The sequence below is a fragment of the Anguilla rostrata genome, chromosome 6, assembly GCF_018555375.3.
Source record: "Anguilla rostrata isolate EN2019 chromosome 6, ASM1855537v3, whole genome shotgun sequence".
Taxonomy (NCBI): Eukaryota; Metazoa; Chordata; class Actinopteri; order Anguilliformes; family Anguillidae; genus Anguilla; species Anguilla rostrata.
In genome coordinates, this window is record NC_057938.1 from 30,209,965 (window position 1) to 30,227,561 (window position 17,597).

Sequence of the window (17,597 nt, forward strand, 5' to 3'; positions counted from 1 at the left end):
GTGTTCTCTGCTAGGGAACAAGGTGAGAATGGGCCTTTAGAGATACGCTGTTGTATTTAGCTTATGGTAATTCAGGGAATGAATTGAGTAGAGACAGTGGTGATTTCCTGACTGTGGTAATTGATGGTAGTCTTCCCATTTTTAGAAACAAAGCTGGAGAAATTGGTTAAGCTTTGAGAGATTGTAGTTATCTATTGGGCATGGGCTGTATATATATATTTTTCGAAATAGCATAAGGACGTGGACACCATAAGCCCCTAAATATTTTTAATCTATGAGCCCAAGATAAGGGAGTAACAATAAATAAATAAATAAATAATAAATAAAAAAGGTAGCACACATATGATTGACCCCTAGTGGCAGATCCTAACACCATCCTTTTGTCAGGCGGGGCGTGGGAATGGACCCAAATGCAGAGTGCAAAAAAACAAAAACTCCAAAATGGGGAAAACAAAAGACTTTAATGAAATGAACGGGGAACAAAGGGAACAGAACGCCTCGCTGGGCGGTTATAACAAAGACAAAGAAAATCCTCAAAAACACGGGAAAACAAAAATACAAAAATCCCAAAAACGTAGGGAAACAGAGCAGGCAAGGAAACAAGCATGCTACAAAAGGCAAGCAACAAATAAGTACGCAGGCAACAGGCAGGCCACAAACACGCAAGGATCCAGCACCTGAGTCAGGGAAAATGGAGACTTAAATAGATACGACGCAGACGAGACGCAGGAGGGCACAATGAACAATCAGGCCACAGAGAGGGAAGGGAGCACGAGACAATAAGCAACTAATAATAGGAAAATTGAAACCAATAAAACAATTAACCAAGACACAAAGCAGAGGTGCCGCCATCTGGCGGCCCAACCAAGAACAACAAAGGGAAAACACAGGACCCTGACAGTACCCCCCCCCCAAGGGACGGCTCCTGACGTCCCAGGAGGCCGACCCTGGGAGGGGGTGAACTGGAGGGCGGGGGCAGGGAACAGAAACCAGGACAGGAGCACAGACGGGGGAACCGGACTCAGGAACAGGAGGCACAGACAGAAACCGGACTCAAGAACAGGAGCACAGACAGAAACAGGACTCAGAGCTGGACAGAACTCAGGCTGGACCGAACTCGGGCGACAGGAGACTCAGGGCTGGACAGGACTCGGGCGACAGGAGACTCAGGGCTGGACAGGACTCGGGTGACAGGAGACTCAGGGCTGGGCAGGACTCGGGCGACAGGAGACTCAGAGCTGGGCAGGACTCGGGCGACAGGAGACTCAGGGCTGGGCAGGACTCGGGCGACAGGAAACTCAGAACCCGGACTCGGGCGACAGGAAACTCAGAACCTGGACTCAGGCGACAGGAAACTCAGAACCCGGACTCAGGCATCAGGAAACTCGGAAAACCAGGGACTCAGGGAACTCGGAAAACCAGGGACTCAGGAAACTCGGAAAACCAGGGACTCAGGAAACAGGGACTCAGGAAACACACCGGACTGGACTGGGGCGAGGCAGACACACAGGACTGGACTGGGGCGAGGCAGACACACAGGACCGGACTAAGACTAGACGAGACAGTACACTGGACAGTAACGAGACGAGACAAGACAAAACACTGGACTGGGTTAAGACAAGACTGAACACCGGACTGGGAAAAGGCAGACACGAAGCGGAACAAACACTACAAGGAACTAGACGTGGGCACTACACTGGGGAGGACCAAGACTGATGGAAAAACGGACTGACAGATACAGGCACAACACCAGGAAATCTACACAGACCGACAAAGGGACAAGCAGGCGGGGAGGCACACTGCGACGCCGACAGACACAGTGAGCGACAGACAGACAGGGAAGGAGAGGGGTGAGCCCAAAGACTGACACAGGGACTGACACTGGCAAACAAGACAAAAAACACGCGGACCGTCACACAGACAGACAGGCAGACAGGCGGGAGAACACGTTGGCCGATGGGCCGACGGCCTGGGGGGTAGACAAACAGGCCAACAAACTGGTCGACACACATACGGGCAAACAGGCAGACAAACAACTAGACAAGGGGGCTGGAGAACACACAGACGCACGGTTGGGAACACTGGGGAGTGCGAGAACATTGGGTGGAGCACGGACACTAGGGGGAGGACGGACACCGGGGGGAGGACGGACACCAAAGGGAAAATGGACACCGGGGGGAGCGACAACACCGGGGGACGGACGGACACCAGGGGGAGCGACAACACCGGGGGAAGGACGGCCACCGGGGGGAGCACGAACACTAGGGCGAGCGACGACACCGGGGGAAGGACCGACACCGGGAGGAGAACGGACACCAGGGGGAGCGACAACACCAGGGGAAGGACGGACACTGGGAGGAGAAAGAAGACCGGGGGGAGCGACGACACCAAAGGGAGAAAGACAGCCACTGGGGGGAGCGACGACACCAAAGGGAGAAAGACGGCCACTGGGGGGAGCGATGACACCAGGGGAAGGACGAGCACTGGGGGGAGCGACGACACCAGGGGAAGGATGACCACTGGGGGGATCGACGACACCAGGGGAAGGACGACCACTGGGGGGAGCGACGACACCAGGGGAAGGACGACCACTGGGGGGGAGCGACGACACCGGGTGAAGGACGACCACTGGGGGGAGCGACGACACCTGGGGAAGGACGATCACTGGGGGGAGCGAGAACACCGGGGGAAGTACGGACTCTAGGGGGCGAGGGAACACCGGAGGACGAGGGAACACCGGAGGACGGGGCGCCGGAACTACTGGGGGCGCCGGAACTACTGGGGGCGCCGTAACTACTGGGGGCGCCGGAACTACTGGGGGCGCCGGAACTACTGGGGGCGCCAGAACTACTGGGGGCGCCGGAACTACTGGGGGCGCCGGAACTACTGGGGGCGCCAGAACTACTGGGGGCGCCAGAACTACTGGGGGCGCCGGAGCACAGGGCAGGGCAGGAGCACTGGGCAGGGCAGGAGCACTGGGCAGCTTCGGAGGCCCCTCCGGGGCTCGGGGCGAAGCAGGAGGCTTCTCCTGGGCGCGGGGCGAAGCAGGAGGCTTCTCCTGGGCGCGGGCGAAGCAGGAGGCTTCTCCTGGGCGCGGGGCGAAGCAGGAGGCTTCTCCTGGGCGTGGAGCGAAGCAGGAGGCTTCTCCTGGGCGCGGGGCGAAGCAGGAAGCTTCTCCAGGGCGCGGGGCGAAGAGGGCGACGAAGGCCCCTCCGGGACTCGGGGCGGAGCTGGCGACGAAGGCCCCTCCGGGACTCGGGGCGGAGCTGGTGGCGAAGGCCCCTGCGGGACGACAGGCAGCTCCTGCGGAACGGCGGGCCGAGCAGGCAGCTCCTGCGGAACAACTGGCAGGGCGGGCGGCTCCGGCGGGACGATGAGCTCCGGTTCGCTGGGCTGTACCTCTCCGCCAGAGGGGGCATATCTGCGACCCGCCGGAGGTACTCGTCCCAATGCAACGCCGTAGCGAACAGGAGTTCAAAGTCACCGCACTTGTCCACGCCGGAGTACACTAGCCCGCCGTGGAGGTGGTCCCTCATGTTGTCTTTAAAGAGCTGGCACACGATTGACTGGGGCAGGTTCGCCTTTGCAGCCACGGCGCGGAACTCCCCCACGTAGTCCAGGAAAGGGCGTGACCCCTGGCACGTATCAAAGAGCCTTTCTGTCCACTGGCTACTGGACAGGGGAGCCTGTTCCACGGCCGGACCTAGGCCGGAGGCTTCCCCAGCCACCACCGGCTTGCTCCACACCGGTGGCATGGCCAACAAAAAACCAAAAAACAGGACAGAAAAAGGAAAAAAAAAAAAACAACTCTGCTGGGTCCAGCTCTGGCTGGATCCTTCTGTCAGGCGGGGCGCGGGAATGGACCCAAATGCAGAGTGCAAAAAACAAAAATTCCAAAATGGGGAAAACAAAAGACTTTAATGAAATGAACGGGGAACAAAGGGAACAGAACGCCTCGCTGGGCGGTTATAGCAAAGACAAAGAAAATCCTCAAAAACACGGAAAACAAAAATCCCAAAAACGTAGTGAAACAGAGCAGGCAAGGAAACAGGCAGGCTACAAAAGGCAAGCAACAAATAAGTACGCAGGCAACAGGCAGGCAACAAACACGCAAGGATCCAGCACCTGAGTCAGAGAAAATGGAGACTTAAATAGATACGACGCAGACGAGACACAGGAGGGCACAATGAACAATCAGGCCACAGAGAGGGAAGGGAGCACGAGACAATAAGCATCTAATAATAGGAAAATTGAAACCAATAAAACAATTAACCAAGACACAAAGCAGAGGTGTCGCCATCTGGCGGCCCAACCAAGAACAACAAGGGGAAAACACAGGACCCTGACACCTTTCCACTGTTTCTCATGTAAAATACACGCTGACACTGAGGTAATGGATCGTTTTTACTTCTCAAAGTAGCATCTTGCATGAGACTTTTGTTAATACTGTGAATGTACCTGTGGGTGATCTGTGGGGTTGCAACCAAGGCCGTGTAAATACACCAGAGATGGAGGCATAAGGATTTTAAAATGGTGTGTGACTTTTGAACTTGTAGGAGACTCCTGACTAGTGCAGTAGCCCCCAATACAAAATGGGGGACTGGTACAAGAAAATAACATTGGTAAAAAAAAAAAAAGAACAACTAACTAATCAATTCCAACTAACTAATCATTTGTTCTCCATTTTAGGATGAGACTGGGTGACGCAGCCACCAGCTGTGCTCCTCTCCATGAAAGCGGGACTGAGTAATTAACACTGAGTAATTAACATTTGCTTTCACCCTTTGAAATTCTTACAGGTTGACCCATGAGGACTCCTGGTGGGTAGTGTATTGGCGGGAAATTGCATGTAATGGGTGACCGTTTAGGTAAATATTGCAGGCTTTTGTCCTAAGTGTGTTTCACAGGATCACTGAACTGGACCTGACCCGGCTGAGGACAAAGAAATGCCTGGTTGATCCTGGAGACAAGGTCCTGGTGAAAAACATAATCGGCAAAATTTGGTCTGGACCACACAGGCTCACGATTCCATCAGCTGTTTCCAGTGACTGGAACTCCGGTGTGGTTCCATTACATTACATTACATTACAGGCATTTCCGCATTCAATAGTTAAGGAAATACAAGGGTGAGACCCAACATGGGGGACAATAATCCCCGTCTACCCTTATAGCCCCTGGGGGCTATCTCTCTTTCCGTGTCTCCATTCAGACACGTTTCCGGGACAAGAATGTGCACCAACCTTGCAAGCTGCAGTTGGATTTGGGATGACTTCACAGCGACATTTTCATCATTATGTTGTCATGTTGGATATTTTTGTCATTATATTGTAATGTTGTATATAGTCTGAGAGTGTGGGTTGATACAGGAATAGGAGGCAATTAAAATATGGGAAAAGTTTTATATTAATTAGGATAAAAAGGTTGCAGGACTGGAGGAAGATGGTTGTCCCACTCGGAAGGCCATATACGGATGTGCCCTTCAGCTAAGAGGTGAGGCACATGCAGCCCTCCAGAGAAGCCTGGCACATGCCCTAAATTGTATAGTGGACCTAAAATTTTGAATTCCTCTGAAAGAGCCTCTGCCTGCCCGAGTGGGTGTATCAATCAGACACTCTCACATAATCATTCATCACTGGTGTAAAACGCTTCAGGTTAGGTTAGGTTTTCTTTGTAACAAAATTATATATTAGATATAATTAGGAAACAAAAGGATATCGCATGATGGGAAGGAGCCACAGCAAATGCCATTTTTTGGTTATAAAATAAATGTTAATAATTGAGATTGGGCTGTACCTGTTAGCAACAGGCACAATATTGGTGACAAAAGGAGGACTACTTTCTAACCAAACTACTGCCTAACACTTCCAACTGCACTAATCCAACTGACACTCCTACCACTATCAGCTCTATTCTGGTCACTCCTGATGTCACCACTAACATCTCTGTTCCAGCACTTGATAGCTGGGTGTAGAACCCTAACACCACAATGCAGATAAAAGGCAACAACTGTGACCCAATGGTAATTACTGTCCCTTGGGGTGGGGTTGTTTGTATGTATTGTATGGGTCATTTTTTCCAATGTGTGTGGGTATGTAACATTTTCATTTTTCTGGTAATTAGCATGCACACAGGCCAACCCAAGGAGGATGGGTTCCCCCCGCTGAGCCTTGGTTCCTCTCAAGGTTTCTCCCCTTTACTCTAGGAGAGTTTTTCCTTGCCACTGTCACCATGTGCTTGCTCGCTGGGGGTACAGGCCTGAATAGGTTATGGGGAATATGGCATTTGACACCATATTTCCAAATACAAAATGGGGGACTGATAGGTTCCCAGTGTATTGTGTTTCCATTTCTGCCATTACTGTGTCTGTAGTTTGCATGCCTCTGTGTCTAGCCCCTCTGTAGTGTGTCTCAGTATAACACCTCTAGTGTCTGCGGCAAGGATGTCACATTCCTATGCTAAATGGCTGCGAGGGTCCCCAGGAAGGGACAAGACCATTTGTCTCCGGCCCGCCACTTAACTCAACCTTTTGATATGTATGACTCCAAACTGTATATCCACACACCACACAGCGTGATCGGCAGAGATTCTCTCAGCGCAGCGCCCGAGTGTGCTGGGTCTGTCTCTCGCTTGCGCATTGAATTAAACAACAAATCCTCTGAGGAAACTTTGTCAGCGTGTTCTTCATCGTCCTGCATTTGACTCCACAAATAAGGGCAAAAATATCCTAACAGTCAATAGATTTAACGTTATTTAACCCTCCACTTTAACAACTAGTGTTTTATACAGACTGTTATATATAACGTTCGATAAGGAAACTAAGCTCGCTCATGGTCACTTTATTTACTTCGCACTATAGTCTGTGATCATGTCAACCTTCACCTACATGCCCATTCTGCTAAAAACATATTGTTTCAACTACGCAATTTCATCATTTCATCCTAATTTCTCTCACACTGTTGTTATTTTCTCATATGCAAAGCCTGCTGGGACATATGTGTCTGCTCCTATTCTCCACTATCAAGTTTTCCGGTTCTAGCTTAGCAAAACAGTGAAGAGGATTCCCACCTGCCGATAAGCCTATCAAAATGCCTTATAAACCTTACAAACACTAAAAGTGCATCTCCACGAAATAACAGACAACGGAGCAGGACAGCAGGGTACACAAGTTGCGACCTAGGGAGCTCTAATTCTACGGGCTTGCTGATTCTTTTCTCAATCGAGGCTCGTTGGATGGCCGTCAAATCCGTGAGTACATACACTGGCCATATTTGACCTGTGTTTCTGTTGCGTTTACACTTACGCCACCGCAGCCACTGTTATAGAAAACCGAAACTGCTAAACAGTACACGCTCATCAGACTGTACAAATTCACACAAGGATAGCCATAATCCACAACTGTTTCTTACAGGGTCACTTCACATTTCTCACTCTCATAATAAAACACTTTGCAAAAATCAAGACCAGTCCAGGCCTGCCATTAAAAGTATTGATATCAAAATGACGCCAAGTTACGGTACTACAAACAATATAGGCTATCTTGCCTCACTGAAATTAAATAAGATGTATTCCAAAGCAATGCTACCCAATATTTCCTCAGTTCTTTCAAGTCACTTGGCCCTGTGTGTATAAGCATGCACTACATGGACAGGACATGTTTATGCTAACCTATTATTAAATCTAATTTCAGGAACCAGTGCCAACAGCCTGAATTTTCATCTCTTATAGGGGCTCAACAGGTGGCAGCAAGATCGAGTCACTGCTTCACTTGCAGCACCACCCTTGGCTCTGCGCGGCTACACCAGTGCCCTAGTCCACTGTGTGAACGCCAACAGTGAGAAGGTGTTCAAGAGAAAAATCATACCCACATTTCAGCCACCTTTGTGAATAGGACAGTCACTTCTCAATGTCATTATCTGTGTTTTTTATTTGCTTCACTCAGATGATCACATTTTAAGCATCTGCTTCATCTCAGGAGAGCTGATTGGAATTCAGTATTTATTCAGGCAAACTGGTCAGAGCCTGCAGGACATACACCCGGACTCCGAGGCAGCAAATCAGATGTTGGAAGATTTGTCTGTGGAAGAGGAGCAACAGGATGAAGGATTTGAGAACAGCTTCTGCATTGAGGACTTCACAACGGGCAATCTCCTGGTCCCTGCTCATACCCCAAAGGTATCAGGTGACGCCACCACTCAGGGTCCTGCTGTGACCTTCATGGGTCCTGGTTCCACCTCCATGGGCCCTGCTACCACCGATCAGTGTCCTGCTGCCACCTGCATGGGTCCTGCTACCACCGCTCAGTGTCCTACTGCCACCTTCATGGGTCCTGCTACCAAGCAATCAATCAATCAATCAAATTTTATTTGTATAGCATATTTACAGCAGTTGTCACAATACGCTTTACAGACAACCCTTCTCCCACCCTGTCTCCAGACTATAACTGATTATAAGCCTGAGCATAGAGGTGCGTTTTGAGACTGTGTCTGACTCCTTTATAAATTTTGGAAGCCTGTTCCACAGTAGTGGGGCTCTGTAGGAGAAAGCTCTACCACCTTGGGACTACCAAGTAGCCTGTATCTTGAGAATGGAGTGACCTTGTGGGCTTATAAGATAGGAGCAGGTTTGTTATGTACACTGGTGCACGTCCATGCAGAGCTTTAAAGGTCAGGAGCAAAACCTTGAAATCTATCCTATGCTTAATGGGTAGCCAGTGCAGCGACGTTAGCACTGGAGTAATGTGCTCACATTTCTTAGTTCTGGTCAAGATATGAGCAGCTGCATTTTGCACAAGCTGGAGACTCTTTAACGAGTTATTAGGGCAGCCAGATAGCAGGACATTACAGTAATCTAGCCTAGACATGACAAAAGCCTGGATTAATTTTTCTGCATCCCCAACTGACAGGAAATGCCTGATTTTAGCAATGTTGCATAATTAAAAGAAGGCAATTCTGGATATGTTTTTTATATGCATGTCAAAGAATAGATCAGGATCAATGGTGACACCAAGGTCTTTAACAACCATATTAGGTTCAGCCAAACAACCATCACAATTTAAGGTAAGAATCAACATTTTCTCCCTTAATATTTTGGGACCTAAAACCAACATTTTGGTCTTATCCGAATTCAAGAGCAGAAAATTAGAAAGCATCCAAACCTTGATATCTACAATACAGGCTTCTAACCGTGAAAGCGGTAGTGCTACGACAGGTTTCATTGAAATTTTGTGTGTACTGTGTATTGTCCGCATAACAGTGGAACTCTACGGCATGTGCTTGGATAATATTGCCAAGTGGTAGCATATATAGTGAGAAAAGTACTGGTCCTAGTACTGATCCTTGTGGAATACCGTATTTCATTTTTGAGTGGCTGGACTCTTCTTCTTTTAATTTAACAAACTGTTTCCTGTTACATAAGTATAATCCAAACCATGCGAGTGCCTGTCCATGAAGTCCAACACAGGCCTGGAGTCTGTCCAGTAGAATTCCATGATCAATTGTATCAAAAGCTGCACTCAGGTTGAGGAGTATAAGAACCGACACAGAGTTACGGTCGGCTGACAGTAGTAGATCATTGATAAGTGCGGTTTCTGTGCTGTGGTGGGGTCTAAACCCTGATTGGAATATTTCAAGGATCCCGTTAGAGCTAAGGTATGCACTAAATAGCTTAGCAACAGTTTTCTCCAATAATTTTGATTAAAATGGAAGGTTTGAAATAGGTCTATAATTTTCCATTTTATCAGGATCTAGGTTTGGTTTCTTCAATAATGGCTTAATAACTGCCACTTTTAGTGACTCAGGTACATATCCAGTTACTGCTCAGTGTCCTGCTGCCACCTCCATGGGTCCTGCTACCACTGCTCAGTGTCCTGCTGCCACCTCCATGGGTCCCGCTGCTATTGCCACTGTACAAGTACCTTCCGTCACTATGGGCCTTGTCATTGCTACGGGTGGACCTGATGTGGAGATGGTAAGTAAATTAATGTTAACTACTTTTTCCATATAAGTGCTTTAACTGCATTCCATCAACAAGCCAAAACAAAGGTGATAAAATTGTGACCAGTGTCTGTTTCACAGATTCACAGAGGACCCTTCGGAAGCCCAAGTAACTATGTAGATGGAAATTTGATCCTATAACATTAAAATGCACACAGTACACAACTGTGCATTGAACGAACATGAACGGAGAGCAAACATAAGACACGCCAGCAACAGCATGAATTGTGGTATTTATTAAATCATGTGATATTAACTTTTTTTTTTCTTCTTCTTCTTTGGTTTTTATTGGCGGTTTGCATACTTAAATGAGTGCATTACCGCCACCTACTGTCTGCATTGCTATCTGGTTTAGTTCTCTTAAACAATATATAAAACAGCCCAACCCTCCCATATCTGACTCGCGATTCTTTATTTCCCTATACCCCTGACATCTGACTCCCTCCAAATCTTTTCGCTAAAATTCCCTGTATTTCGTCCCCCTTCACATCCGTTATTCCCAAAATCTCTTTCACTGCGTCCACCACCATCTTGATCCTCTCTGATTTCGTTTCTATTTCACTAGCACAATTGATCACCATCGCTATAAATGCTAAGAACCTTCTATCCATATACATAATTTCTCTGTCACATCTCACTTGATCTTTTCCTTCTGTTGCAGTTCTATTCTGTTCCTTCCTCACAGCTCCCGTTTCTGCCCTCACTCTCTTCGTTGCTTCTGCATATGTTATTTTATTCTGCACTCTTGTTCTTTCCACCTCGCTTTCCATCTTTCACACTGCTTTGCTCCCGCCTCATGATTTCCCCCACAGTGAAAACATATTGCCTGGTCTTTAGACATTGTGCAATCCTCATCCGAACATCTATCTTTCCCAAACCTTCTACACCTGTGATCCCTTTTCCTACAAACTGCTGCCACGTGTCCATAATCCTGACATCAGTAACACCTCAGTGGAACCCTTTCATATGCCCTCACCCTGTAACTAACATAGTCTAAATAAATCCTCTCTGGTAGTTCGCCTTCAAATTCTAACAATATTGAGCCACTTTCCTGTTCTTTACCCTACCCGCCCCTTTCCGCAGAGCTCTTTCCCTCATTAAAAAACAGACAACTTTCGTTGAACCAAATATTTTAGCTTTAAGTGCTTTATTCCTCAATATTCTTGACTGGCACTCAATGATTATAATTCCCCCCCGGTTACCCTCACTGCCTTAACTTTCCCAATCTCCTTCTCCACTAATCTCCCTATTTCATGGACGTCATTAAAAATTCCATTTGCTTCCCATCCAGACCCGGGCTTAACATCCACCTTCATTCCTACTACAAATTTCTCATCCTTATTTTCATTTTCTATTCCTTTTTTCCTTTTCTTATTTCCACCTTCTACCGCTTCACACTCCATTTCGTCCCTCCAACAAGGAGCGACCGAGTCGGCTGCAACTCTTAAAAATGACCATTCTAGCAAACTTCTAGAGCAAGTTCAGCAACTCTACTAACTACTAACTGATATTAATTATGTCTGGATCATTGCAAAAGCCAATTAAAATCAATACACATTTAACTACTAATTGCAGGCAATAGATCAAGACAATGTACCAGGCATTAACTTTGTCAACAAATTGGCAGAATATCTTGTTGGGCTGCGGAATCAGACCAGCCTCACCCTGACGGACCAAAAAGCCAGCACCATCACTGCTTTATGGCAGGACTTGCTCCCATTTGACAAAGGCCGTGTAGTGTATGCTGCTCAGCACCAGGACAGGCTGGTGACCGGTCACTTCCGGGTGCCAAAGAAGAGGGCCATGTTTGCCTCTGGTGTGGAGAGCACAAAGTGATATGTTCTTGGAGCCAGTGGTTCACCTGCCCAATGGCCCAACTGCTTCCGCCTGATTGAGTCCATCTTTGTGAGGTTGTGTGGCATCCATTGTAGTCCCAAAAACAGGGTAAGGAAACACTCTCAAGATGGACTCTGATCATCCAGGCAGCTTGTGTGGACAATGGGGCAGTGATACAGGCAACAACTCTGCAGCCCGTTGAGGTAAGCCAAACTACACTGATCCAGTGGCACAATAGCAGCATAAAGAACTAGGAACTGTCTGTGCTGCTCCATGGCATTCAACTTCCTAGACCTTGTCCACTGGCAGCTGACCCTTTATTGGCTGCAAAAACCCGCCCTGTTGCAGCTCCTCCAGTCAGTCAGCACACCTACCACCTGCCACAAAACACAGCAGGGCCGGGCAAAACTATGCAAAGTGTCACGTATGGGAGGGTGGGACCCAGACGCGGAGTAGAAAAAATACAGGAACTCAAAAGGAAAGTTTAAACAAAGACATTTACTACACAAAAAATGCAAAACAGCAAACAAAAGGCCACACAGGGCAACTCTAAATAACACAAAAACCAAAAACATAAGTGTGGCAAACACGCCTGCCACAGGCCACCGAAGTGGCTTTCTTTGGGGCCCTCCAGCACAGAGACACAGGGAGATGATGTTAAAACAGTCCACATTTATTCCACGAGGGTTTGGCAAGATGGTATAGCCAAATGAGCAGATGTTAAACCCTGTCATGACAGAGAGCTGCCTGGTGTGGGTGGGGATGGCAGATTTAACCTGTGCGCAGTGATTACCTCACTACGCACAGGTGCAGCCACTCCTGTTCCTGGGTCCAATTAGCCTGGCCAATTATCTAATTCTTCACCAATTATCCAATTGGCCAGGTCTAATTAGCTTGACCCAGGGCAGGTGTGGCTGCTTAAACCAGCCATCCCCACACCACATACCCCCAACGCCAAACTGAGGCCAGGGAGAATCCCTGGCCGAAGCCTACCCCCCCCCCCCCCCACCCCACCCCTGCACTCCCAACAAAGCAAAAGACAAATAAAAAAAAAAAACTGTAAACACGCTAAAAAAAAAAGTCAGGGTGGGTGGCCCCGGAACAGTCCAGTACATGCTGTGCCCCTCCTTCTGACGACAAGGCAGCCCTTCTTCCTCCTCCCTCCCGGAGCACGGGAAGTCCTGGGCTGCTCTGCTGGCTGGTGGGGGCGTCACCGGCTTGGGCTGTTCCAGGGGCTGTGGTGGGGTGGTTGGGCTGTTGGGCTGGTGGACTGGCCATGTGGTGCTGGGGACCAGGAACCCTCGTGGCTGTGGTGGCCGCCAGTCGGCTCTGCTGGCAGGCGGCTGCAGGCTTATCCCCTCATGGGCTCCGGGCAAACCAACCAGGCCAAAACAAAGAACTAAAAACAACCAAAACGGACGAGAAAGGAAGCAAAACGGCGCGGCCACCGCTCGTGCGCCGCCCGTGGCTGACCCGCCTTCCCGGCCAAGTCCAGCTCACGGCGCGACCACCTCTCGTGCACCGCCCGTCGCTGACCTGCCTTCTCGGCCAGGTGCAGCTCCTCAGCATCCCAGCTGAGGATTGCCTCCTTCCCCTCCCTGGTCATCTTCAGCTCCCCATTTTTGGCCCGGAGGATCCACCCGAAGCCCTGTCGGGAACACCTCAGCCGCCCCTCCTCCAGTGTGCTTCCTGGCTGGCCCTCCTGTGCCTCTTTGCTGTGCCGGAGGAGCCCCACGTTGGGCGCCACTGTGGCAAACACGCCTGCCACAGGCCACCGAAGTGGCTTTCTTTGGGGCCCTCCAGCACAGAGACACAGGGAGATGATGTTAAAACAGTCCACATTTATTCCACGAGGGTTGGCAAGATGGTATAGCCAAATGAGCAGATGTTAAACCCTGTCATGACAGAGAGCTGCCTGGTGTGGGTGGGGATGGCAGATTTAACCTGTGCGCAGTGATTACCTCACTACGCACAGGTGCAGCCACTCCTGTTCCTGGGTCCAATTAGCCTGGCCAATTATCTAATTCTTCACCAATTATCCAATTGGCCAGGTCTAATTAGCTTGACCCAGGGCAGGTGTGGCTGCTTAAACCAGCCATCCCCACACCACAATAAGAAAATCCAAAAAATATGTAGAACAGAACAGGCAGGGCAGACACAGACACAGACAGGCAGAAAAGCACAGGCAGCAACACAGGCACAAACACAAAGGCAGAAAGACATCAAGAAACTCAGGCAGGAACACAAGCAGGTCAAAACACGGGCAGGCAGAAACACACATGAAACGTACAAGCAGGACCAAAACGGGCAGATACAGACAGTCAGAAATGAACACAAAGAACCAGCACCCGAGTCAAGGGGACAAAGAACTTAAATAGACAAGACACAGGTGAACTCAATACGTAATCAAACGAGAGGGAAGGGATAACGAGAGGCAGGTGGGGATGATGATTAAATAATGAGACAATAATGGAAAACAATAATACAATCAACATGGGAAACCAATGAGGGAATGAACAGAAATACAAAAACTGAGAAGTGCCACCAACTGGCGGCCCAAAAAGGAAAAATAGAAACAAAAAGACAGAACCATGACACAAAGGTCAACATGTGAACCATCTGCAGACAGGCCTAAGGCACGGCGGCAACTTTTTCCATTTGCCACCAGACACCACCTGCAAGTATTCCACCCTACTGATAAGTTTGAACACATAAGTTGCTTTCTGTATCGTAACTTCATTCTGATTACACATTCCCGCACTCACACTCTGTAACTGCTTCCCATTGTTAGAGACAAATGGCCACTGTGGCAAACACGCCTGCCACAGGCCACCGAAGTGGCTTTTCTTGGGGCCCTCCAGCACAGAGACACAGGGAGAAGATGTTAAAACAGTCCACGTTTATTTGCAAGGGTCGGCAAGATGTTATAGCCAAATGAGCAGATGTTAAACCCTGTCATGACAGAGAGCTCCCTGGTGTGGGTGGGGATGGCAGATTTAACCTGTGCGCAGTGATTACCTCACTACGCACAGGTGCAGCCACTCCTGTTCCTGGGTCCAATTAGCCTGGCCAATTATCTAATTCTTCACCAATTATCCAATTGGCCAGGTCTAATTAGCTTGACCCAGGGCAGGTGTGGCTGCTTAAACCAGCCATCCCCACACCACATACCCCCAACGCCAAACTGAGGCCAGGGAGAATCACTGGCCGAAGCCTACCCCCCCCGCACTCCCAACAAAGCAACAGACAAATAAAAATAAAAACTCTAAACACGCTTAAAAAAAAAAAAAAGTCAGGGTGGGTGGCCCCGGAACAGTCCAGTACATGCTGTGCCCCTCCTTTTACGACAAGGCAGCCCTTCTTCCTCCTCCCTCCCGGAGCACGGGAAGTCCTGGGCCGCTCCGCTGGCTGGTGGGGGCGTCACCGGCCCGGGCTGTTCCAGGGGCCGTGGCGGGGTGGCTGGGCCGGTGGGCTGGTGGACTGGCCGTGTGGTGCTGGGGACCAGGAACCCTCGTGGCTGTGGTGGCCGCCAGTCGGCTCTGCTGGCAGGCGGCTGCAGGCTTATCCCCTCATGGGCTCCGGGCAAACCAACCAGGCCAAAACAAAGAACTAAAAACAACCAAAACGGACGAGAAAGGAAGCAAAACGGCGCGGCCACCGCTCGTGCGCCGCCCGTGGCTGACCCGCCTTCCCGGCCAAGTCCAGCTCACGGCGCGACCACCTCTCGTGCACCGCCCGTCGCTGACCTGCCTTCTCGGCCAGGTGCAGCTCCTCAGCATCCCAGCTGAGGATTGCCTCCTTCCCCTCCCTGGTCATCTTCAGCTCCCCATTTTTGGCCCGGAGGATCCACCCGAAGCCCTGTCGGGAACACCGCAGCTGTTCCTCCTCCAGTGTGCTTCCTGGCTGGCCCTCCTGTGCCTCTTTGCTGTGCCGGAGGAGCCCCACGTTGGGCGCCACTGTGGCAAACACGCCTGCCACAGGCCACCGAAGTGGCTTTTCTTGGGGCCCTCCAGCACAGAGACACAGGGAGAAGATGTTAAAACAGTCCACGTTTATTTGCAAGGGTCGGCAAGATGTTATAGCCAAATGAGCAGATGTTAAACCCTGTCATGACAGAGAGCTCCCTGGTGTGGGTGGGGATGGCAGATTTAACCTGTGCGCAGTGATTACCTCACTACGCACAGGTGCAGCCACTCCTGTTCCTGGGTCCAATTAGCCTGGCCAATTATCTAATTCTTCACCAATTATCCAATTGGCCAGGTCTAATTAGCTTGACCCAGGGCAGGTGTGGCTGCTTAAACCAGCCATCCCCACACCACAGCCACAAATAGAGTTCAATCACTGCATATAAAGATATACAATAGCCACAAATCAAAGGGGTTTCACCGGCAGCAGACCATTTAGGTGTCCCCGGGAAGTCTGGTGCAATGTATATTCCTCCCTGGGAACGTTCACACTAGGCAATCACCACACCTCTCAACAGAATACTTAAACCCTCACTTGTCTGTCTTGTTGAGATTCGTACAGAACGCTTGTTGTGGCACCATGGTGAGTCTCCCTTTGCGCATCAATATAAAACCTTTTCAATTGGAAAGTGGTTCTCAGTGTGCTACTGCACCTTTCCCGACTTGGTACCACATGGGAAAAGATTCCCAACAGACATGGCAACAAGGATGGGATAGGAAACATCTTCTGGTTGGATCAATGATAATCAACTTGAGGGTGAGTATTTTATTTACGATCCTCATTTAGGTGTTGGTTTTCCTTGAACCAAATAGTGGAGTAACTGTCGTGTCTAGGAAACGACAGACTTCCACGCCAATCGCCAATCTGTAGAAAACAATTTCACAAGGGAAAAGACACAACAGCAGCAAGCTCTTCAGAAAGTTTAGACTTTATTGCACAGGTGCACAAAGCCGGCTCAACTCAGCAGAATTGAACCTCAATTGTCAGTTTTGCATACATTTTATACACAAATTGTGCCCACAACCCCCCTTTAACACATTTCTAAAAATACCAGCCATCTGGTCTTTTTGGCACCATAATGATTTTAATTTCCTGCTCTTGGGTCAACCTGACCTTCTTGGCACCACAATGATTTTCGGTTCTTTGATGATCTTATCGTATCAGTGATTAATCTTATCATAGTGGACAGGTACCCTAATTTTCCCTTACTCTGTACTTTTTCACTATGCATACACGTCATTGCTTTCTGTATTTTTCCATTACACATACAAGTTCACAGAGTTATAGCCTCCTGTACTTTTTAAAAACTTTATTCAGGTTACACAGAGGTCACTGTAAAGTGTTAGTTTTCTAGCATATTTCTATTTGGCACTAATTTTCTGCTGAGTAAGTATGGTTTTTTAAGCCTTCTGCGTTTGCTTTTTTTCTACAGTGTACACTGTGGTTTCTTGCGTTTCCATAAGCTTAGCTGCAACTACTGATATAGGTTTATTGGATTACATATTGATTATATTAGCATATAGTTATACATGTGATATATTTTTATCATGCAGCATCGAGAGTTTGGAGGAAACAGTCTGATCAACATTGATGGGAATACCTTAACTTTAACATGTGACGTCATCACACTCATGGGGAGTCTCAAAATTCTCCTACATAACTCCTATTTATTTGATAAAGGAAGAGTGTGGAAAGGGACGGTGTAGTGATTGAACCACTGACTGACCAAGTGGCACTGAGATAGGGTGCCGGGGTTATGATCCGCTTGGGACGCAGGAGCGTCATTAGGTAGATAGTGGGTGC

The 17,597-nt window shown here is 49.0% G+C and overlaps 1 long non-coding RNA gene across 1 annotated transcript in view; it reads left to right on the top strand.

Annotated features, from left to right (window-relative positions):
* LOC135257886 (uncharacterized) overlaps window positions 1-17,597 on the top strand; it is a 53,016-nt gene that overhangs the window by 35,194 nt on the left and 225 nt on the right. The gene's annotated exons all lie outside the window — the stretch shown is intronic.